This window comes from Lissotriton helveticus, chromosome 1_2, assembly GCF_964261635.1.
Source record: "Lissotriton helveticus chromosome 1_2, aLisHel1.1, whole genome shotgun sequence".
NCBI lineage: Eukaryota > Metazoa > Chordata > Amphibia > Caudata > Salamandridae > Lissotriton > Lissotriton helveticus.
The window spans coordinates 341,214,899-341,240,899 of record NC_136058.1 but is presented as its reverse complement, the minus strand read 5'-3'; the positions used below and the strand labels follow the sequence as shown (position 1 = coordinate 341,240,899).

The window sequence follows — 26,001 nt, the reverse complement described above, 5'->3', positions numbered from 1 at the left end:
CTTATTGGCATCAGTTAAACAGTGCTCACCTCCTTGGGGTTAAGGCATACCCTCGATCAATTCACAGTATTGTAATAGGCAGATTTGCTGCTTTTGGTTAGGACAAGTAATCTTTTTTCCTAAATATTACAATACAGAAATTCCTAGCCAAAAACAATCAGTTTTATCAAGAAATTATTTCATTGAAATAAATATCTATCTATCGATCTGTCTATCTGGCTATCTTTCTAACTATCAATATATATATTATATATATATATATATATATATATATATATATATATATATATATATATATATATAATCAGCTCACTTTACCATTTGCAGCTTATAACTATTAGCCACCAGGGGTCACTACTAACCAAAAGCAGTCATTCTACTTGTAAATTGTGCCAATCGAGTGGAGCAGCAGCCTAGGATTCACCACTGCTTCATCTCATTTTCCAAGAGAATGCAGATGTAAAGTGTTTTTGATGGTACGCCTGTGCATATTGAAATGTTCAGAGCATATTCTGAATTTCAGTTAACACATCAGTAAGCATTTTGGCCATCAGTGAATTCAACCTTTTTTCTCAATCAGAATACGCAAGGATAATGACAGATATATTTTACAATGTTAGAAAGTACATCATTTTATTTAATTGTGTGAATAAAAGGAATCGCCCCCCCGTCAGGGAATTGAACCCCGGTCTCCCGCGTGACAGGCGGGGAAACTGACCACTATACTAACTAAGGCATACCCTCGATCAATTCACAGTATTGTAATAGGCAGATTTGCCGCTTTTGGTTAGGACAAGTAATCTTTTTTCCTAAATATTACAATACAGAAATTCCTAGCCAAAAACAATCAGTTTTATCAAGAAATTATTTCATTGAAATAAATATCTATCTATCGATCTGTCTATCTGGCTATCTTTCTAACTATCAATATATATATTTATATATATATGTATATATATATATATATAATCAGCTCACTTTACCATTTGCAGCTTATAACTATTAGCCACCAGGGGTCACTACTAACCAAAAGCAGTCATTCTACTTGTAAATTGTGCCAATCGAGTGGAACAGCAGCTAAGGATTCACCACTGCTTCATCTCATTTTCCAAGAGAATGCAGATGTAAAGTGTTTTTGATGGTACGCCTGTGCATATTGAAATATTCAGAGCATATTCTGAATTTCAGTTAACACATCAGTAAGCATTTTGGCCATCAGTGAATTCAACCTTTTTTCTCAATCAGAATAGGCAAGGATAATGACAGATATATTTTACAATGTTAGAAAGTACATCATTTTATTTAATTGTGTGAATAAAAGGAATCGCCTCCCGGTCGGGGAAATGAACCCCGGTCTCCCGCGTGACAGGTGGGGATACTGACCACTATACTAACGAGGACTTATTGGCATCAGTTAAACAGTGCTCACCTCCTTGGGGTTAAGGCATACCCTCGATCAATTCACAGTATTGTAATAGGCAGATTTGCTGCTTTTGGTTAGGACAAGTAATCTTTTTTCCTAAATATTACAATACAGAAATTCCTAGCCAAAAACAATCAGTTTGATCAAGAAATTATTTCATTGAAATAAATATCTATCTATCGATCTGTCTATCTGGCTATCTTTCTAACTATCAATATATATATTTATATATATATATATATATATAAGGTACGTAGTGCTCCCACGTCGAAGTGTTCAGTAACAGCCGTTACTGTCGAGCAGGAAAATAGGAGCAGCGAGACCCAGAAATGGTGCAAATGTTATTTTATTAAATGTTAGCCCAGCACCAGTCCGCCATATATATATATATATAATCAGCTCACTTTACCATTTGCAGCTTATAACTATTAGCCACCAGGGGTCACTACTAACCAAAAGCAGTCATTCTACTTGTAAATTGTGCCAATCGAGTGGAACAGCAGCCTAGGATTCACCACTGCTTCATCTCATTTTCCAAGAGAATGCAGATGTAAAGTGTTTTTGATGGTACGCCTGTGCATATTGAAATATTCAGAGCATATTCTGAATTTCAGTTAACACATCAGTAAGCATTTTGTCCATCGTGAATTCAACCTTTTTTCTCAATCGGAATAGGCAAGGATAATGACAGATATATTTTACAATGTTAGAAAGTGCATCATTATATTTAATTGTGTGAATAAAAGGAATCGCCTCCCCGTCGGGGAATTGAACCACGGTCTCCCGCGTGACAGGCGGGGATACTGACCACTATACTAACGAGGACTTATTGGCATCAGTTAAACAGTGCTCACCTCCTTGGGGTTAAGGCATACCCTCGATCAATTCACAGTATTGTAATAGGCAGATTTGCTGCTTTTGGTTAGGACAAGTAATCTTTTTTCCTAAATATTACAATACAGAAATTCCTAGCCAAAAACAATCAGTTTTATCAAGAAATTATTTCATTGAAATAAATATCTATCTATCGATCTGTCTATCTGGCTATCTTTCTAACTATCAATATATATATTTATATATATATATATATATATATATATATATATATATATATATATATATATATATATAATCAGCTCACTTTACCATTTGCAGCTTATAACTATTAGCCACCAGGGGTCACTACTAACCAAAAGCAGTCATTCTACTTGTAAATTGTGCCAATCGAGTGGAGCAGCAGCCTAGGATTCACCACTGCTTCATCTCATTTTCCAAGAGAATGCAGATGTAAAGTGTTTTTGATGGTACGCCTGTGCATATTGAAATGTTCAGAGCATATTCTGAATTTCAGTTAACACATCAGTAAGCATTTTGGCCATCAGTGAATTCAACCTTTTTTCTCAATCAGAATACGCAAGGATAATGACAGATATATTTTACAATGTTAGAAAGTACATCATTTTATTTAATTGTGTGAATAAAAGGAATCGCCCCCCCGTCAGGGAATTGAACCCCGGTCTCCCGCGTGACAGGCGGGGAAACTGACCACTATACTAACTAAGGCATACCCTCGATCAATTCACAGTATTGTAATAGGCAGATTTGCCGCTTTTGGTTAGGACAAGTAATCTTTTTTCCTAAATATTACAATACAGAAATTCCTAGCCAAAAACAATCAGTTTTATCAAGAAATTATTTCATTGAAATAAATATCTATCTATCGATCTGTCTATCTGGCTATCTTTCTAACTATCAATATATATATTTATATATATATGTATATATATATATATATATATATAATCAGCTCACTTTACCATTTGCAGCTTATAACTATTAGCCACCAGGGGTCACTACTAACCAAAAGCAGTCATTCTACTTGTAAATTGTGCCAATCGAGTGGAACAGCAGCTAAGGATTCACCACTGCTTCATCTCATTTTCCAAGAGAATGCAGATGTAAAGTGTTTTTGATGGTACGCCTGTGCATATTGAAATATTCAGAGCATATTCTGAATTTCAGTTAACACATCAGTAAGCATTTTGGCCATCAGTGAATTCAACCTTTTTTCTCAATCAGAATAGGCAAGGATAATGACAGATATATTTTACAATGTTAGAAAGTACATCATTTTATTTAATTGTGTGAATAAAAGGAATCGCCTCCCGGTCGGGGAAATGAACCCCGGTCTCCCGCGTGACAGGTGGGGATACTGACCACTATACTAACGAGGACTTATTGGCATCAGTTAAACAGTGCTCACCTCCTTGGGGTTAAGGCATACCCTCGATCAATTCACAGTATTGTAATAGGCAGATTTGCTGCTTTTGGTTAGGACAAGTAATCTTTTTTCCTAAATATTACAATACAGAAATTCCTAGCCAAAAACAATCAGTTTTATCAAGAAATTATTTCATTGAAATAAATATCTATCTATCGATCTGTCTATCTGGCTATCTTTCTAACTATCAATATATATATTTATATATATATATATATATATATATATATATATATATATATATATATATATATATATATATAATCAGCTCACTTTACCATTTGCAGCTTATAACTATTAGCCACCAGGGGTCACTACTAACCAAAAGCAGTCATTCTACTTGTAAATTGTGCCAATCGAGTGGAGCAGCAGCCTAGGATTCACCACTGCTTCATCTCATTTTCCAAGAGAATGCAGATGTAAAGTGTTTTTGATGGTACGCCTGTGCATATTGAAATATTCAGAGCATATTCTGAATTTCAGTTAACACATCAGTAAGCATTTTGTCCATCGGTGAATTCAACCTTTTTTCTCAATCGGAATAGGCAAGGATAATGAAAGATATATTTTACAATGTTAGAAAGTGCATCATTTTATTTAATTGTGTGAATAAAAGGAATCGCCTCCCCGTCGGGGAATTGAACCCCGGTCTCCCGCGTGACAGACGGGGATACTGCCCACTATACTAACGAGGACTTATTGGCATCAGTTAAACAGTGCTCACCTCCTTGGGGTTAAGGCATACCCTCGATCAATTCACAGTATTGTAATAGGCAGATTTGCTGCTTTTGGTTAGGACAAGTAATCTTTTTTCCTAAATATTACAATACAGAAATTCCTAGCCAAAAACAATCAGTTTGATCAAGAAATTATTTCATTGAAATAAATATCTATCTATCGATCTGTCTATCTGGCTATCTTTCTAACTATCAATATATATATTTATATATATATATATATATATAAGGTACGTAGTGCTCCCACGTCGAAGTGTTCAGTAACAGCCGTTACTGTCGAGCAGGAAAATAGGAGCAGCGAGACCCAGAAATGGTGCAAATGTTATTTTATTAAATGTTAGCCCAGCACCAGTCCGCCATATATATATATATATAATCAGCTCACTTTACCATTTGCAGCTTATAACTATTAGCCACCAGGGGTCACTACTAACCAAAAGCAGTCATTCTACTTGTAAATTGTGCCAATCGAGTGGAACAGCAGCCTAGGATTCACCACTGCTTCATCTCATTTTCCAAGAGAATGCAGATGTAAAGTGTTTTTGATGGTACGCCTGTGCATATTGAAATATTCAGAGCATATTCTGAATTTCAGTTAACACATCAGTAAGCATTTTGTCCATCGTGAATTCAACCTTTTTTCTCAATCGGAATAGGCAAGGATAATGACAGATATATTTTACAATGTTAGAAAGTGCATCATTATATTTAATTGTGTGAATAAAAGGAATCGCCTCCCCGTCGGGGAATTGAACCCCGGTCTCCCGCGTGACAGGCGGGGATACTGACCACTATACTAACGAGGACTTATTGGCATCAGTTAAACAGTGCTCACCTCCTTGGGGTTAAGGCATACCCTCGATCAATTCACAGTATTGTAATAGGCAGATTTGCTGCTTTTGGTTAGGACAAGTAATCTTTTTTCCTAAATATTACAATACAGAAATTCCTAGCCAAAAACAATCAGTTTTATCAAGAAATTATTTCATTGAAATAAATATCTATCTATCGATCTGTCTATCTGGCTATCTTTCTAACTATCAATATATATATTTATATATATATATATATATATATATATATATATATATATATATATATAATCAGCTCACTTTACCATTTGCAGCTTATAACTATTAGCCACCAGGGGTCACTACTAACCAAAAGCAGTCATTCTACTTGTAAATTGTGCCAATCGAGTGGAGCAGCAGCCTAGGATTCACCACTGCTTCATCTCATTTTCCAAGAGAATGCAGATGTAAAGTGTTTTTGATGGTACGCCTGTGCATATTGAAATATTCAGAGCATATTCTGAATTTCAGTTAACACATCAGTAAGCATTTTGTCCATCGGTGAATTCAACCTTTTTTCTCAATCGGAATAGGCAAGGATAATGAAAGATATATTTTACAATGTTAGAAAGTACATCATTTTATTTAATTGTGTGAATAAAAGGAATCGCCTCCCCGTCGGGGAATTGAACCCCGGTCTCCCGCGTGACAGACGGGGATACTGCCCACTATACTAACGAGGACTTATTGGCATCAGTTAAACAGTGCTCACCTTCTTGGGGTTAAGGCATACCCTCGATCAATTCACAGTATTGTAATAGGCAGATTTGCTGCTTTTGGTTAGGACAAGTAATCTTTTTTCCTAAATATTACAATACAGAAATTCCTAGCCAAAAACAATCAGTTTGATCAAGAAATTATTTCATTGAAATAAATATCTATCTATCGATCTGTCTATCTGGCTATCTTTCTAACTATCAATATATATATTTATATATATATATATATATATAAGGTACGTAGTGCTCCCACGTCGAAGTGTTCAGTAACAGCCGTTACTGTCGAGCAGGAAAATAGGAGCAGCGAGACCCAGAAATGGTGCAAATGTTATTTTATTAAATGTTAGCCCAGCACCAGTCCGCCATATATATATATATATATAATCAGCTCACTTTACCATTTGCAGCTTATAACTATTAGCCACCAGGGGTCACTACTAACCAAAAGCAGTCATTCTACTTGTAAATTGTGCCAATCGAGTGGAACAGCAGCCTAGGATTCACCACTGCTTCATCTCATTTTCCAAGAGAATGCAGATGTAAAGTGTTTTTGATGGTACGCCTGTGCATATTGAAATATTCAGAGCATATTCTGAATTTCAGTTAACACATCAGTAAGCATTTTGTCCATCGTGAATTCAACCTTTTTTCTCAATCGGAATAGGCAAGGATAATGACAGATATATTTTACAATGTTAGAAAGTGCATCATTTTATTTAATTGTGTGAATAAAAGGAATCGCCTCCCGGTCGGGGAAATGAACCCCGGTCTCCCGCGTGACAGGTGGGGATACTGACCACTATACTAACGAGGACTTATTGGCATCAGTTAAACAGTGCTCACCTCCTTGGGGTTAAGGCATACCCTCGATCAATTCACAGTATTGTAATAGGCAGATTTGCTGCTTTTGGTTAGGACAAGTAATCTTTTTTCCTAAATATTACAATACAGAAATTCCTAGCCAAAAACAATCAGTTTTATCAAGAAATTATTTCATTGAAATAAATATCTATCTATCGATCTGTCTATCTGGCTATCTTTCTAACTATCAATATATATATTTATATATATATATATATATATATATATATATATATATATATATAATCAGCTCACTTTACCATTTGCAGCTTATAACTATTAGCCACCAGGGGTCACTACTAACCAAAAGCAGTCATTCTACTTGTAAATTGTGCCAATCGAGTGGAGCAGCAGCCTAGGATTCACCACTGCTTCATCTCATTTTCCAAGAGAATGCAGATGTAAAGTGTTTTTGATGGTACGCCTGTGCATATTGAAATATTCAGAGCATATTCTGAATTTCAGTTAACACATCAGTAAGCATTTTGTCCATCGGTGAATTCAACCTTTTTTCTCAATCGGAATAGGCAAGGATAATGAAAGATATATTTTACAATGTTAGAAAGTACATCATTTTATTTAATTGTGTGAATAAAAGGAATCGCCTCCCCGTCGGGGAATTGAACCCCGGTCTCCCGCGTGACAGACGGGGATACTGCCCACTATACTAACGAGGACTTATTGGCATCAGTTAAACAGTGCTCACCTCCTTGGGGTTAAGGCATACCCTCGATCAATTCACAGTATTGTAATAGGCAGATTTGCTGCTTTTGGTTAGGACAAGTAATCTTTTTTCCTAAATATTACAATACAGAAATTCCTAGCCAAAAACAATCAGTTTTATCAAGAAATTATTTCATTGAAATAAATATCTATCTATCGATCTGTCTATCTGGCTATCTTTCTAACTATCAATATATATATTTATATATATATATATATATATATATATATATATATATATATATATATATATATATATATAATCAGCTCACTTTACCATTTGCAGCTTATAACTATTAGCCACCAGGGGTCACTACTAACCAAAAGCAGTCATTCTACTTGTAAATTGTGCCAATCGAGTGGAGCAGCAGCCTAGGATTCACCACTGCTTCATCTCATTTTCCAAGAGAATGCAGATGTAAAGTGTTTTTGATGGTACGCCTGTGCATATTGAAATGTTCAGAGCATATTCTGAATTTCAGTTAACACATCAGTAAGCATTTTGGCCATCAGTGAATTCAACCTTTTTTCTCAATCAGAATACGCAAGGATAATGACAGATATATTTTACAATGTTAGAAAGTACATCATTTTATTTAATTGTTTGAATAAAAGGAATCGCCCCCCCGTCAGGGAATTGAACCCCGGTCTCCCGCGTGACAGGCGGGGAAACTGACCACTATACTAACTAAGGCATACCCTCGATCAATTCACAGTATTGTAATAGGCAGATTTGCCGCTTTTGGTTAGGACAAGTAATCTTTTTTCCTAAATATTACAATACAGAAATTCCTAGCCAAAAACAATCAGTTTTATCAAGAAATTATTTCATTGAAATAAATATCTATCTATCGATCTGTCTATCTGGCTATCTTTCTAACTATCAATATATATATTTATATATATATGTATATATATATATATATATATATAATCAGCTCACTTTACCATTTGCAGCTTATAACTATTAGCCACCAGGGGTCACTACTAACCAAAAGCAGTCATTCTACTTGTAAATTGTGCCAATCGAGTGGAACAGCAGCTAAGGATTCACCACTGCTTCATCTCATTTTCCAAGAGAATGCAGATGTAAAGTGTTTTTGATGGTACGCCTGTGCATATTGAAATATTCAGAGCATATTCTGAATTTCAGTTAACACATCAGTAAGCATTTTGGCCATCAGTGAATTCAACCTTTTTTCTCAATCAGAATAGGCAAGGATAATGACAGATATATTTTACAATGTTAGAAAGTACATCATTTTATTTAATTGTGTGAATAAAAGGAATCGCCTCCCGGTCGGGGAAATGAACCCCGGTCTCCCGCGTGACAGGTGGGGATACTGACCACTATACTAACGAGGACTTATTGGCATCAGTTAAACAGTGCTCACCTCCTTGGGGTTAAGGCATACCCTCGATCAATTCACAGTATTGTAATAGGCAGATTTGCTGCTTTTGGTTAGGACAAGTAATCTTTTTTCCTAAATATTACAATACAGAAATTCCTAGCCAAAAACAATCAGTTTTATCAAGAAATTATTTCATTGAAATAAATATCTATCTATCGATCTGTCTATCTGGCTATCTTTCTAACTATCAATATATATATTTATATATATATATATATATATATATATATATATATATATATATATATATATATATATAATCAGCTCACTTTACCATTTGCAGCTTATAACTATTAGCCACCAGGGGTCACTACTAACCAAAAGCAGTCATTCTACTTGTAAATTGTGCCAATCGAGTGGAGCAGCAGCCTAGGATTCACCACTGCTTCATCTCATTTTCCAAGAGAATGCAGATGTAAAGTGTTTTTGATGGTACGCCTGTGCATATTGAAATATTCAGAGCATATTCTGAATTTCAGTTAACACATCAGTAAGCATTTTGTCCATCGGTGAATTCAACCTTTTTTCTCAATCGGAATAGGCAAGGATAATGAAAGATATATTTTACAATGTTAGAAAGTACATCATTTTATTTAATTGTGTGAATAAAAGGAATCGCCTCCCCGTCGGGGAATTGAACCCCGGTCTCCCGCGTGACAGACGGGGATACTGCCCACTATACTAACGAGGACTTATTGGCATCAGTTAAACAGTGCTCACCTCCTTGGGGTTAAGGCATACCCTCGATCAATTCACAGTATTGTAATAGGCAGATTTGCTGCTTTTGGTTAGGACAAGTAATCTTTTTTCCTAAATATTACAATACAGAAATTCCTAGCCAAAAACAATCAGTTTGATCAAGAAATTATTTCATTGAAATAAATATCTATCTATCGATCTGTCTATCTGGCTATCTTTCTAACTATCAATATATATATTTATATATATATATATATATATAAGGTACGTAGTGCTCCCACGTCGAAGTGTTCAGTAACAGCCGTTACTGTCGAGCAGGAAAATAGGAGCAGCGAGACCCAGAAATGGTGCAAATGTTATTTTATTAAATGTTAGCCCAGCACCAGTCCGCCATATATATATATATATAATCAGCTCACTTTACCATTTGCAGCTTATAACTATTAGCCACCAGGGGTCACTACTAACCAAAAGCAGTCATTCTACTTGTAAATTGTGCCAATCGAGTGGAACAGCAGCCTAGGATTCACCACTGCTTCATCTCATTTTCCAAGAGAATGCAGATGTAAAGTGTTTTTGATGGTACGCCTGTGCATATTGAAATATTCAGAGCATATTCTGAATTTCAGTTAACACATCAGTAAGCATTTTGTCCATCGTGAATTCAACCTTTTTTCTCAATCGGAATAGGCAAGGATAATGACAGATATATTTTACAATGTTAGAAAGTGCATCATTATATTTAATTGTGTGAATAAAAGGAATCGCCTCCCCGTCGGGGAATTGAACCCCGGTCTCCCGCGTGACAGGCGGGGATACTGACCACTATACTAACGAGGACTTATTGGCATCAGTTAAACAGTGCTCACCTCCTTGGGGTTAAGGCATACCCTCGATCAATTCACAGTATTGTAATAGGCAGATTTGCTGCTTTTGGTTAGGACAAGTAATCTTTTTTCCTAAATATTACAATACAGAAATTCCTAGCCAAAAACAATCAGTTTTATCAAGAAATTATTTCATTGAAATAAATATCTATCTATCGATCTGTCTATCTGGCTATCTTTCTAACTATCAATATATATATTTATATATATATATATATATATATATATATATATATATATATATATATAATCAGCTCACTTTACCATTTGCAGCTTATAACTATTAGCCACCAGGGGTCACTACTAACCAAAAGCAGTCATTCTACTTGTAAATTGTGCCAATCGAGTGGAGCAGCAGCCTAGGATTCACCACTGCTTCATCTCATTTTCCAAGAGAATGCAGATGTAAAGTGTTTTTGATGGTACGCCTGTGCATATTGAAATGTTCAGAGCATATTCTGAATTTCAGTTAACACATCAGTAAGCATTTTGGCCATCAGTGAATTCAACCTTTTTTCTCAATCAGAATACGCAAGGATAATGACAGATATATTTTACAATGTTAGAAAGTACATCATTTTATTTAATTGTGTGAATAAAAGGAATCGCCCCCCCGTCAGGGAATTGAACCCCGGTCTCCCGCGTGACAGGCGGGGAAACTGACCACTATACTAACTAAGGCATACCCTCGATCAATTCACAGTATTGTAATAGGCAGATTTGCCGCTTTTGGTTAGGACAAGTAATCTTTTTTCCTAAATATTACAATACAGAAATTCCTAGCCAAAAACAATCAGTTTTATCAAGAAATTATTTCATTGAAATAAATATCTATCTATCGATCTGTCTATCTGGCTATCTTTCTAACTATCAATATATATATTTATATATATATGTATATATATATATATATAATCAGCTCACTTTACCATTTGCAGCTTATAACTATTAGCCACCAGGGGTCACTACTAACCAAAAGCAGTCATTCTACTTGTAAATTGTGCCAATCGAGTGGAACAGCAGCTAAGGATTCACCACTGCTTCATCTCATTTTCCAAGAGAATGCAGATGTAAAGTGTTTTTGATGGTACGCCTGTGCATATTGAAATATTCAGAGCATATTCTGAATTTCAGTTAACACATCAGTAAGCATTTTGGCCATCAGTGAATTCAACCTTTTTTCTCAATCAGAATAGGCAAGGATAATGACAGATATATTTTACAATGTTAGAAAGTACATCATTTTATTTAATTGTGTGAATAAAAGGAATCGCCTCCCGGTCGGGGAAATGAACCCCGGTCTCCCGCGTGACAGGTGGGGATACTGACCACTATACTAACGAGGACTTATTGGCATCAGTTAAACAGTGCTCACCTCCTTGGGGTTAAGGCATACCCTCGATCAATTCACAGTATTGTAATAGGCAGATTTGCTGCTTTTGGTTAGGACAAGTAATCTTTTTTCCTAAATATTACAATACAGAAATTCCTAGCCAAAAACAATCAGTTTTATCAAGAAATTATTTCATTGAAATAAATATCTATCTATCGATCTGTCTATCTGGCTATCTTTCTAACTATCAATATATATATTTATATATATATATATATATAAATATATATATAATCAGCTCACTTTACCATTTGCAGCTTATAACTATTAGCCACCAGGGGTCACTACTAACCAAAAGCAGTCATTCTACTTGTAAATTGTGCCAATCGAGTGGAGCAGCAGCCTAGGATTCACCACTGCTTCATCTCATTTTCCAAGAGAATGCAGATGTAAAGTGTTTTTGATGGTACGCCTGTGCATATTGAAATGTTCAGAGCATATTCTGAATTTCAGTTAACAAATCAGTAAGCATTTTGGCCCTCAGTGAATTCAACCTTTTTTCTCAATCAGAATACGCAAGGATAATGACAGATATATTTTACAATGTTAGAAAGTACATCATTTTATTTAATTGTGTGAATAAAAGGAATCGCCTCCCCGTCAGGGAATTGAACCCCGGTCTCCCGCGTGACAGGTGGGGATACTGACCACTATACTAACGAGGACTTATTGGCATCAGTTAAACAGTGCTCACCTCCTTGGGGTTAAGGCATACCCTCGATCAATTCACAGTATTGTAATAGGCAGATTTGCTGCTTTTGGTTAGGACAAGTAATTTTTTTTCCTAAATATTACAATACAGAAATTCCTAGCCAAAAACAATCAGTTTTATCAAGAAATTATTTCATTGAAATAAATATCTATCTATCGATCTGTCTATCTGGCTATCTTTCTAACTATCAATATATATATATATATATATATATATATATATATAAATAAATATATATATATATATATATATATATATATATATATATATATATATATATATAATCAGCTCACTTTACCATTTGCAGCTTATAACTATTAGCCACCAGGGGTCACTACTAACCAAAAGCAGTCATTCTACTTGTAAATTGTGCCAATCGAGTGGAGCAGCAGCCTAGGATTCACCACTGCTTCATCTCATTTTCCAAGAGAATGCAGATGTAAAGTGTTTTTGATGGTACGCCTGTGCATATTGAAATATTCAGAGCATATTCTGAATTTCAGTTAACACATCAGTAAGCATTTTGTCCATCGGTGAATTCAACCTTTTTTCTCAATCGGAATAGGCAAGGATAATGAAAGATATATTTTACAATGTTAGAAAGTACATCATTTTATTTAATTGTGTGAATAAAAGGAATCGCCTCCCCGTCGGGGAATTGAACCCCGGTCTCCCGCGTGACAGACGGGGATACTGCCCACTATACTAACGAGGACTTATTGGCATTAGTTAAACAGTGCTCACCTCCTTGGGGTTAAGGCATACCCTCGATCAATTCACAGTATTGTAATAGGCAGATTTGCTGCTTTTGGTTAGGACAAGTAATCTTTTTTCCTAAATATTACAATACAGAAATTCCTAGCCAAAAACAATCAGTTTGATCAAGAAATTATTTCATTGAAATAAATATCTATCTATCGATCTGTCTATCTGGCTATCTTTCTAACTATCAATATATATATTTATATATATATATATATATATAAGGTACGTAGTGCTCCCACGTCGAAGTGTTCAGTAACAGCCGTTACTGTCGAGCAGGAAAATAGGAGCAGCGAGACCCAGAAATGGTGCAAATGTTATTTTATTAAATGTTAGCCCAGCACCAGTCCGCCATATATATATATATATAATCAGCTCACTTTACCATTTGCAGCTTATAACTATTAGCCACCAGGGGTCACTACTAACCAAAAGCAGTCATTCTACTTGTAAATTGTGCCAATCGAGTGGAACAGCAGCCTAGGATTCACCACTGCTTCATCTCATTTTCCAAGAGAATGCAGATGTAAAGTGTTTTTGATGGTACGCCTGTGCATATTGAAATATTCAGAGCATATTCTGAATTTCAGTTAACACATCAGTAAGCATTTTGTCCATCGTGAATTCAACCTTTTTTCTCAATCGGAATAGGCAAGGATAATGACAGATATATTTTACAATGTTAGAAAGTGCATCATTTTATTTAATTGTGTGAATAAAAGGAATCGCCTCCCGGTCGGGGAAATGAACCCCGGTCTCCCGCGTGACAGGTGGGGATACTGACCACTATACTAACGAGGACTTATTGGCATCAGTTAAACAGTGCTCACCTCCTTGGGGTTAAGGCATACCCTCGATCAATTCACAGTATTGTAATAGGCAGATTTGCTGCTTTTGGTTAGGACAAGTAATCTTTTTTCCTAAATATTACAATACAGAAATTCCTAGCCAAAAACAATCAGTTTTATCAAGAAATTATTTCATTGAAATAAATATCTATCTATCGATCTGTCTATCTGGCTATCTTTCTAACTATCAATATATATATTTATATATATATATATATATATATATATATATATATATATATATATATATATATAATCAGCTCACTTTACCATTTGCAGCTTATAACTATTAGCCACCAGGGGTCACTACTAACCAAAAGCAGTCATTCTACTTGTAAATTGTGCCAATCGAGTGGAACAGCAGCCAAGGATTCACCACTGCTTCATCTCATTTTCCAAGAGAATGCAGATGTAAAGTGTTTTTGTTGGTACGCCTGTGCATATTGAAATATTCAGAGCATATTCTGAATTTCAGTTAACACATCAGTAAGCATTTTGGCCATCAGTGAATTCAACCTTTTTTCTCAATCAGAATAGGCAAGGATAATGACAGATATATTTTACAATGTTAGAAAGTACATCATTTTATTTAATTGTGTGAATAAAATGAATCGCCTCCCCGTCGGGGAATTGAACCCCGGTCTCCCGCGTGACAGGTGGGGATACTGACCACTATACTAACGAGGACTTATTGGCATCAGTTAAACAGTGCTCACCTCCTTGGGGTTAAGGCATACCCTCGATCAATTCACAGTATTGTAATAGGCAGATTTGCTGCTTTTGGTTAGGACAAGTAATCTTTTTTCCTAAATATTACAATACAGAAATTCCTAGCCAAAAACAATCAGTTTTATCAAGAAATTATTTCATTGAAATAAATATCTATCTATCGATCTGTCTATCTGGCTATCTTTCTAACTATCAATATATATATTATATATATATATATATATATATATATATATATATATATATATATATATATATATATATATATATATATATATATATATATATATATATATATATATATATATATATAGATATAATCAGCTCACTTTACCATTTGCAGCTTATAACTATTAGCCACCAGGGGTCACTACTAACCAAAAGCAGTCATTCTACTTGTAAATTGTGCCAATCGAGTGGAGCAGCAGCCTAGGATTCACCACTGCTTCATCTCATTTTCCAAGAGAATGCAGATGTAAAGTGTTTTTGATGGTACGCCTGTGCATATTGAAATATTCAGAGCATATTCTGAATTTCAGTTAACACATCAGTAAGCATTTTGTCCATCGGTGAATTCAACCTTTTTTCTCAATCGGAATACGCAAGGATAATGACAGATATATTTTACAATGTTAGAAAGTACATCATTTTATTTAATTGTGTGAATAAAAGGAATCGCCTCCCCGTCAGGGAATTGAACCCCGGTCTCCCGCGTGACAGGTGGGGATACTGACCACTATACTAACGAGGACTTATTGGCATCAGTTAAACAGTGCTCACCTCCTTGGGGTTAAGGCATACCCTCGATCAATTCACAGTATTGTAATAGGCAGATTTGCTGCTTTTGGTTAGGACAAGTAATTTTTTTTCCTAAATATTACAATACAGAAATTCCTAGCCAAAAACAATCAGTTTTATCAAGAAATTATTTCATTGAAATAAATATCTATCTATCGATCTGTCTATCTGGCTATCTTTCTAACTATCAATATATATATATATATATATATATATATATATATAAATAAATATATATATATATATATATATATATATATATATATATATATATATATATATATAATCAGCTCACTTTACCATTTGCAGCTTATAACTATTAGCCACCAGGGGTCACTACTAACCAAAAGCAGTCATTCTACTTGTAAATTGTGCCAATCGAGTGGAGCAGCAGCCTAGGATTCACCACTGCTTCATCTCATTTTCCAAGAGAATGCAGATGTAAAGTGTTTTTGATGGTACGCCTGTGCATATTGAAATATTCAGAGCATATTCTGAATTTCAGTTAACACATCAGTAAGCATTTTGTCCATCGGTGAATTCAACCTTTTTTCTCAATCGGAATAGGCAAGGATAATGAAAGATATATTTTACAATGTTAGAAAGTACATCATTTTATTTAATTGTGTGAATAAAAGGAATCGCCTCCCCGTCGGGGAATTGAACCCCGGTCTCCCGCGTGACAGACGGGGATACTGCCCACTATACTAACGAGGACTTATTGGCATTAGTTAAACAGTGCTCACCTCCTTGGGGTTAAGGCATACCCTCGATCAATTCACAGTATTGTAATAGGCAGATTTGCTGCTTTTGGTTAGGACAAGTAATCTTTTTTCCTAAATATTACAATACAGAAATTCCTAGCCAAAAACAATCAGTTTGATCAAGAAATTATTTCATTGAAATAAATATCTATCTATCGATCTGTCTATCTGGCTATCTTTCTAACTATCAATATATATATTTATATATATATATATATATATAAGGTACGTAGTGCTCCCACGTCGAAGTGTTCAGTAACAGCCGTTACTGTCGAGCAGGAAAATAGGAGCAGCGAGACCCAGAAATGGTGCAAATGTTATTTTATTAAATGTTAGCCCAGCACCAGTCCGCCATATATATATATATATAATCAGCTCACTTTACCATTTGCAGCTTATAACTATTAGCCACCAGGGGTCACTACTAACCAAAAGCAGTCATTCTACTTGTAAATTGTGCCAATCGAGTGGAACAGCAGCCTAGGATTCACCACTGCTTCATCTCATTTTCCAAGAGAATGCAGATGTAAAGTGTTTTTGATGGTACGCCTGTGCATATTGAAATATTCAGAGCATATTCTGAATTTCAGTTAACACATCAGTAAGCATTTTGTCCATCGTGAATTCAACCTTTTTTCTCAATCGGAATAGGCAAGGATAATGACAGATATATTTTACAATGTTAGAAAGTGCATCATTTTATTTAATTGTGTGAATAAAAGGAATCGCCTCCCGGTCGGGGAAATGAACCCCGGTCTCCCGCGTGACAGGTGGGGATACTGACCACTATACTAACGAGGACTTATTGGCATCAGTTAAACAGTGCTCACCTCCTTGGGGTTAAGGCATACCCTCGATCAATTCACAGTATTGTAATAGGCAGATTTGCTGCTTTTGGTTAGGACAAGTAATCTTTTTTCCTAAATATTACAATACAGAAATTCCTAGCCAAAAACAATCAGTTTTATCAAGAAATTATTTCATTGAAATAAATATCTATCTATCGATCTGTCTATCTGGCTATCTTTCTAACTATCAATATATATATTATATATATATATATATATATATATATATATATATATATATATATATATATATATAATCAGCTCACTTTACCATTTGCAGCTTATAACTATTAGCCACCAGGGGTCACTACTAACCAAAAGCAGTCATTCTACTTGTAAATTGTGCCAATCGAGTGGAACAGCAGCCAAGGATTCACCACTGCTTCATCTCATTTTCCAAGAGAATGCAGATGTAAAGTGTTTTTGTTGGTACGCCTGTGCATATTGAAATATTCAGAGCATATTCTGAATTTCAGTTAACACATCAGTAAGCATTTTGGCCATCAGTGAATTCAACCTTTTTTCTCAATCAGAATAGGCAAGGATAATGACAGATATATTTTACAATGTTAGAAAGTACATCATTTTATTTAATTGTGTGAATAAAATGAATCGCCTCCCCGTCGGGGAATTGAACCCCGGTCTCCCGCGTGACAGGTGGGGATACTGACCACTATACTAACGAGGACTTATTGGCATCAGTTAAACAGTGCTCACCTCCTTGGGGTTAAGGCATACCCTCGATCAATTCACAGTATTGTAATAGGCAGATTTGCTGCTTTTGGTTAGGACAAGTAATCTTTTTTCCTAAATATTACAATACAGAAATTCCTAGCCAAAAACAATCAGTTTTATCAAGAAATTATTTCATTGAAATAAATATCTATCTATCGATCTGTCTATCTGGCTATCTTTCTAACTATCAATATATATATTATATATATATATATATATATATATATATATATATATATATATATATATATATATATATATATATATATATATATATATATATATATATATATATATATATATATATATATAGATATAATCAGCTCACTTTACCATTTGCAGCTTATAACTATTAGCCACCAGGGGTCACTACTAACCAAAAGCAGTCATTCTACTTGTAAATTGTGCCAATCGAGTGGAGCAGCAGCCTAGGATTCACCACTGCTTCATCTCATTTTCCAAGAGAATGCAGATGTAAAGTGTTTTTGATGGTACGCCTGTGCATATTGAAATATTCAGAGCATATTCTGAATTTCAGTTAACACATCAGTAAGCATTTTGTCCATCGGTGAATTCAACCTTTTTTCTCAATCGGAATAGGCAAGGATAATGAAAGATATATTTTACAATGTTAGAAAGTACATCATTTTATTTAATTGTGTGAATAAAGGGAATCGCCTCCCCGTCGGGGAATTGAACCCCGGTCTCCCGCGTGACAGACGGGGATACTGCCCACTATACTAACGAGGACTTATTGGCATCAGTTAAACAGTGCTCACCTCCTTGGGGTTAAGGCATACCCTCGATCAATTCACAGTATTGTAATAGGCAGATTTGCTGCTTTTGGTTAGGACAAGTAATCTTTTTTCCTAAATATTACAATACAGAAATTCCTAGCCAAAAACAATCAGTTTGATCAAGAAATTATTTCATTGAAATAAATATCTATCTATCGATCTGTCTATCTGGCTATCTTTCTAACTATCAATATATATATTTATATATATATATATATATATATATATATATATATATATATATATATATATATATATAATCAGCTCACTTTACCATTTGCAGCTTATAACTATTAGCCACCAGGGGTCACTACTAACCAAAAGCAGTCATTCTACTTGTAAATTGTGCCAATCGAGTGGAACAGCAGCCAAGGATTCACCACTGCTTCATCTCATTTTCCAAGAGAATGCAGATGTAAAGTGTTTTTGTTGGTACGCCTGTGCATATTGAAATATTCAGAGCATATTCTGAATTTCAGTTAACACATCAGTAAGCATTTTGGCCATCAGTGAATTCAACCTTTTTTCTCAATCAGAATAGGCAAGGATAATGACAGATATATTTTACAATGTTAGAAAGTACATCATTTTATTTAATTGTGTGAATAAAATGAATCGCCTCCCCGTCGGGGAATTGAACCCCGGTCTCCCGCGTGACAGGTGGGGATACTGACCACTATACTAACGAGGACTTATTGGCATCAGTTAAACAGTGCTCACCTCCTTGGGGTTAAGGCATACCCTCGATCAATTCACAGTATTGTAATAGGCAGATTTGCTGCTTTTGGTTAGGACAAGTAATCTTTTTTCCTAAATATTACAATACAGAAATTCCTAGCCAAAAACAATCAGTTTTATCAAGAAATTATTTCATTGAAATAAATATCTATCTATCGATCTGTCTATCTGGCTATCTTTCTAACTATCAATATATATATTTATATATATATATATATATATATATATATATATATATATATATATATATATATATATATATATATATATATATATATATATATAGATATAATCAGCTCACTTTACCATTTGCAGCTTATAACTATTAGCCACCAGGGGTCACTACTAACCAAAAGCAGTCATTCTACTTGTAAATTGTGCCAATCGAGTGGAGCAGCAGCCTAGGATTCACCACTGCTTCATCTCATTTTCCAAGAGAATGCAGATGTAAAGTGTTTTTGATGGTACGCCTGTGCATATTGAAATATTCAGAGCATATTCTGAATTTCAGTTAACACATCAGTAAGCATTTTGTCCATCGGTGAATTCAACCTTTTTTCTCAATCGGAATAGGCAAGGATAATGAAAGATATATTTTACAATGTTAGAAAGTACATCATTTTATTTAATTGTGTGAATAAAGGGAATCGCCTCCCCGTCGGGGAATTGAACCCCGGTCTCCCGCGTGACAGACGGGGATACTGCCCACTATACTAACGAGGACTTATTGGCATCAGTTAAACAGTGCTCACCTCCTTGGGGTTAAGGCATACCCTCGATCAATTCACAGTATTGTAATAGGCAGATTTGCTGCTTTTGGTTAGGACAAGTAATCTTTTTTCCTAAATATTACAATACAGAAATTCCTAGCCAAAAACAATCAGTTTGATCAAGAAATTATTTCATTGAAATAAATATCTATCTATCGATCTGTCTATCTGGCTATCTTTCTAACTATCAATATATATATTTATATATATATATATATATATATATATATATATATATAATCAGCTCACTTTACCATTTGCAGCTTATAACTATTAGCCACCAGGGGTCACTACTAACCAAAAGCAGTCATTCTACTTGTAAATTGTGCCAATCGAGTGGAGCAGCAGCCTAGGATTCACCACTGCTTCATCTCATTTTCCAAGAGAATGCAGATGTAAAGTGTTTTTGATGGTACGCCTGTGCATATTGAAATGTTCAGAGCATATTCTGAATTTCAGTTAACACATCAGTAAGCATTTTGGCCATCAGTGAATTCAACCTTTTTTCTCAATCAGAATACGCAAGGATAATGACAGATATATTTTACAATGTTAGAAAGTACATCATTTTATTTAATTGTGTGAATAAAAGGAATCGCCCCCCCGTCAGGGAATTGAACCCCGGTCTCCCGCGTGACAGGCGGGGATACTGACCACTATACTAACTAAGGTATACCCTCGATCAATTCACAGTATTGTAATAGGCAGATTTGCCGCTTTTGGTTAGGACAAGTAATCTTTTTTCCTAAATATTACAATACAGAAATTCCTAGCCAAAAACAATCAGTTTTATCAAGAAATTATTTCATTGAAATAAATATCTATCTATCGATCTGTCTATCTGGCTATCTTTCTAACTATCAATATATATATTTATATATATATATATATATATATATAGATATAATCAGCTCACTTTACCATTTGCAGCTTATAACTATTAGCCACCAGGGGTCACTACTAACCAAAAGCAGTCATTCTACTTGTAAATTGTGCCAATCGAGTGGAACAGCAGCCAAGGATTCACCACTGCTTCATCTCATTTTCCAAGAGAATGCAGATGTAAAGTGTTTTTGATGGTACGCCTGTGCATATTGAAATATTCAGAGCATATTCTGAATTTCAGTTAACACATCAGTAAGCATTTTGGCCATCAATGAATTCAACCTTTTTTCTCAATCAGAATAGGCAAGGATAATGACAGATATATTTTACAATGTTAGAAAGTACATCATTTTATTTAATTGTGTGAATAAAAGGAATCGCCTCCCCGTCAGAGAATTGAACCCCGGTCTCCCGCGTGACAGGCGGGGATACTGACCACTATACTAACTAAGGCATACCCTCGATCAATTCACAGTATTGTAATAGGCAGATTTGCCGCTTTTGGTTAGGACAAGTAATCTTTTTTCCTAAATATTACAATACAGAAATTCCTAGCCAAAAACAATCAGTTTTATCAAGAAATTATTTCATTGAAATAAATATCTATCTATCGATCTGTCTATCTGGCTATCTTTCTAACTATCAATATATATATTTATATATATATATATATATATAAGGTACGTAGTGCTCCCACGTCGAAGTGTTCAGTAACAGCCGTTACTGTCGAGCAGGAAAATAGGAGCAGCGAGACCCAGAAATGGTGCAAATGTTATTTTATTAAATGTTAGCCCAGCACCAGTCCGCCATATATATATATATATAATCAGCTCACTTTACCATTTGCAGCTTATAACTATTAGCCACCAGGGGTCACTACTAACCAAAAGCAGTCATTCTACTTGTAAATTGTGCCAATCGAGTGGAACAGCAGCCTAGGATTCACCACTGCTTCATCTCATTTTCCAAGAGAATGCAGATGTAAAGTGTTTTTGATGGTACGCCTGTGCATATTGAAATATTCAGAGCATATTCTGAATTTCAGTTAACACATCAGTAAGCATTTTGTCCATCGTGAATTCAACCTTTTTTCTCAATCGGAATAGGCAAGGATAATGACAGATATATTTTACAATGTTAGAAAGTGCATCATTTTATTTAATTGTGTGAATAAAAGGAATCGCCTCCCCGTCGGGGAATTGAACCCCGGTCTCCCGCGTGACAGGCGGGGATACTGACCACTATACTAGCGAGGACTTATTGGCATCAGTTAAACAGTGCTCACCTCCTTGGGGTTAAGGCATACCCTCGATCAATTCACAGTATTGTAATAGGCAGATTTGCTGCTTTTGGTTAGGACAAGTAATCTTTTTTCCTAAATATTACAATACAGAAATTCCTAGGCAAAAACAATCAGTTTGATCAAGAAATTATTTCATTGAAATAAATATCTATCTATCGATCTGTCTATCTGGCTATCTTTCTAACTATCAATATATATATTTATATATATATATATATATATATATATATATATATATATATATATATATATTCACTGACAAAAACCATAGGTTATACACCATATATAGTTAGGAATTAGCATTTAAAAACCTTATTTTACTCACACAAAACCAATGAAATTCCATATATAGTTAGTTGTACTAACTATATATCACGCACCCGCAATCCACTGCTGATGATGTCACATATTACATCATTCATGACATGGTCAGTGACATCACTGATGACATCACTGATGACATCTCAAATGACATCACTGATGACATCACTGATGACATCTCAAATGACATTACTGATGACATCACTGATAAAATCATTCATGTGATAATACGATGAACCTCTTCAGACTCTAATATAACCTTAGATACACTCAGTGTAAACACAGACTCACAGATTGTCACTCATCCATGAAGTTACACACACACCTAGACAGTCATGCAAACAATCAATCACACCTCCGTTTCCTTAACTATACAGTTAAACACACCTTACTTATTCAAACATATACTAAAACATATTTACTCACTTATACAATCCTGGATACAAGTTCACAATGATCCATACAGCCACTCACACATTCACTGGCTCTTATGCACAGTTATTTATATATGTCAACTCTCACATGTACTGTATTTTACATATGTACTTAATTTGACATGTAGCACTGAGATATCTATTCACTCACCAATACAGTCATGCACACAGTCAACCGCCCATACAGCTGTTTCCAACATGCACTTTTGAATCCATACATCTATGCACAGAGTCATACACTTCCCAGCCACCCACACACACACTCAGTCTCCCATACAAATGCTTGTGCAACCAATCAATAACCTATATAGTTACTCATATAGCTACTGATCAACACATGCAGCAGTTTACAGAACAACAGACATAATGATGCACAAATTAAGACAGTTTAGTCACTAACCCATGCACTCAGTGAGACACATTTAATCACTCACTCATACATTCAGTCATGCACCTACTAAATCCTTCGTCCAGACACTTATACATCGACTCATTCATAAATATGTAAGACATATTTTAACTTTACAGAAAAATACAGTCACTGGATTTTGTCATCAGTGATGTCATCAGTGATGTCATTTGAGATGTCATCAGTGATGTCATCAGTGATGTCACTGACCATGTCATGAATGATGTAATATGTGACATCATCAGCAGTGGATTGCGGGTGCGTGATATATAGTTAGTACAACTAACTATATATGGAATTTCATTGGTTTTGTGTGAGTAAAATAAGGTTTTTTAAATGCTAATTCCTAACTATATATGGTGTATAACCTATGGTTTTTGTCAGTGAATTTTTAAGGTTTTGTAAATGCTAATTCCTAACTATATATGGTCTATAACCTATGGTTTTTTCAGTGAATTTCATTGGTTTTTTAATAGCTAATATCAAAACCTTTACAATGTATTATTCTTTAAAAAGAAAAATATTTTTTACATGTTTTTTATACAATTTTTTTTTTATTTTTTTTTGTTTCGCTCCCAGTACGCGTACCGGTTAGCTTCCCGTTAGCTCAATCCGGAGGCGCGGCCCGGTACGCGAACTGGTAAACGTTCCTTTTGCGCACCTCTCGCGTTACAAAACAACATCGTGACGCTTCGCGTCAGCATGACGTTTCGCGTTCTCGCGTAATACGTCATATTACGTGCTACGTTCGCGTACCCGGAAGCGCAGCGGTACGCGAACCGGAAGCGATCCGCGGCGCGGCGCCGACCGCGTAACGTAAACATAGCAGGTCATGTGACTCGGTAATAACACTTTTCATTGGTTCATTTCACTTTTGGTTTCCTAATGATGTAATACAAGGTCATGTGATCTAAAATGGACACTTTTCATTGGTTTAGAACTTTTGTTTTTCCCAAATGATGAAAACCCCTCCTTCTTTCATCACTCTGACTTTCATCTTGGTGAGAGAAAGACCCTTTATTGAGACTTTGAGATGGCTTCATTAGTAGCTTCAGCTGGTGCTAGCCCACCACCTCCACCAAATCCAAGAAAGAGAGGACCACCTGCAGAAGTAATTTTGCAAGAAGAGGAAGAACAGGAAGAGGAGGAAGAGGAGGAAGAGCATGAGTTTTTGCCAGAGGAGCCCAGGAGGTACAATCGAAAGGAGAATTACATCTGGCAATTCTACAGAATTCCTGAGGGGCAAAAGAAAGTGAATGCACGTTACGTGTTTTGCCGCATATGCGGTGATAGATTGTCAAGGGGCACTGATAAAAAATACAGTTATGGCAATCATACTATGCATCGGCATATGAGTAGGTGGCACCCAAATAATTATAGTGCTGCCCAGCTACGTGACGAACAACAAAATCCCCTCCCAATGGCAAGAAGATCGGTGGTTCCAGAGGTGTCGGGACCAGAGGCGAGGGAGATGATCGCAAACATCCAAATGTTGTTTGGGCACGTAAAGCAAGTGTGCGTGGAATGTGGCACTTTCATCTGCTACAGAGAAAGTAGCATCACTTTGATTTTGCGAGCAATTCAAAATCATATTAATGTTTGTACGAAACGCACCAAAAAATAAATTCTTTTTTTTTTTTTTGCTCCTGTTGAGCCCTTTATAATGGATCGTTTTTGTTTCCCCCCCCCCCAAAAAAACCCAAAAAAATTTAAAAACGTTCAGAAAATACAAAAAAAGTAAAAAAATGTTCAAAAAATACTAAAAAAAATATAAAACAACAAAAACATAAAAAAAAAGTTATTTTCAGAACTAACTCCCCATTATAAAAAAATTGGTAGAATATTTGGAACTCTGCCAACCTCTATTTCTCTTAGTTCGCTCCCGGAGCGCTACCCGGTACGCGTACCGGAAGCTAACCAAAAAAAATATTTTTAAAAAAAAAGAACAGTAAGTATAAGGTAAGCAAACAGACAGTTATGTTAAAAGAAAGACAGCTCTAGGGAGTAAACTAAGGATACTGTTACCTACAATCCACTGCTGATGATGTCACATATTACATCATTCATGACATGGTCAGTAACATCAACAGCAGTGGATTGTAGGTAACAGTATCCTTAGTTTACTCCCTATAGCTGTCTTTCTTTTAACATAACTGTCTATT

General features: G+C 35.3%; 6 non-coding genes across 6 annotated transcripts; all 6 read right to left on the bottom strand.

The window, feature by feature from the left end:
- Positions 1 to 5,175: 5,175 nt before the first annotated feature.
- On the bottom strand, positions 5,176 to 5,247 carry TRNAD-GUC (transfer RNA aspartic acid (anticodon GUC)). The gene has a single exon. It is a non-coding gene; the product is annotated as a tRNA-Asp (tRNA).
- A 5,227-nt stretch (positions 5,248 to 10,474) lies between these two features.
- Positions 10,475 to 10,546, bottom strand: TRNAD-GUC (transfer RNA aspartic acid (anticodon GUC)). The gene has a single exon. It is a non-coding gene; the product is annotated as a tRNA-Asp (tRNA).
- A 4,377-nt stretch (positions 10,547 to 14,923) lies between these two features.
- Positions 14,924 to 14,995, bottom strand: TRNAD-GUC (transfer RNA aspartic acid (anticodon GUC)). Its single transcript has one exon. It is a non-coding gene; the product is annotated as a tRNA-Asp (tRNA).
- Positions 14,996 to 18,063: 3,068 nt separating this feature from the next.
- TRNAD-GUC (transfer RNA aspartic acid (anticodon GUC)) lies at positions 18,064 to 18,135 on the bottom strand. Its single transcript has one exon. It is a non-coding gene; the product is annotated as a tRNA-Asp (tRNA).
- Positions 18,136 to 19,598: 1,463 nt separating this feature from the next.
- TRNAD-GUC (transfer RNA aspartic acid (anticodon GUC)) lies at positions 19,599 to 19,670 on the bottom strand. Its single transcript has one exon. It is a non-coding gene; the product is annotated as a tRNA-Asp (tRNA).
- Positions 19,671 to 22,556: 2,886 nt separating this feature from the next.
- TRNAD-GUC (transfer RNA aspartic acid (anticodon GUC)) lies at positions 22,557 to 22,628 on the bottom strand. Its single transcript has one exon. It is a non-coding gene; the product is annotated as a tRNA-Asp (tRNA).
- Between the last annotated feature and the right edge of the window lie 3,373 nt (positions 22,629 to 26,001).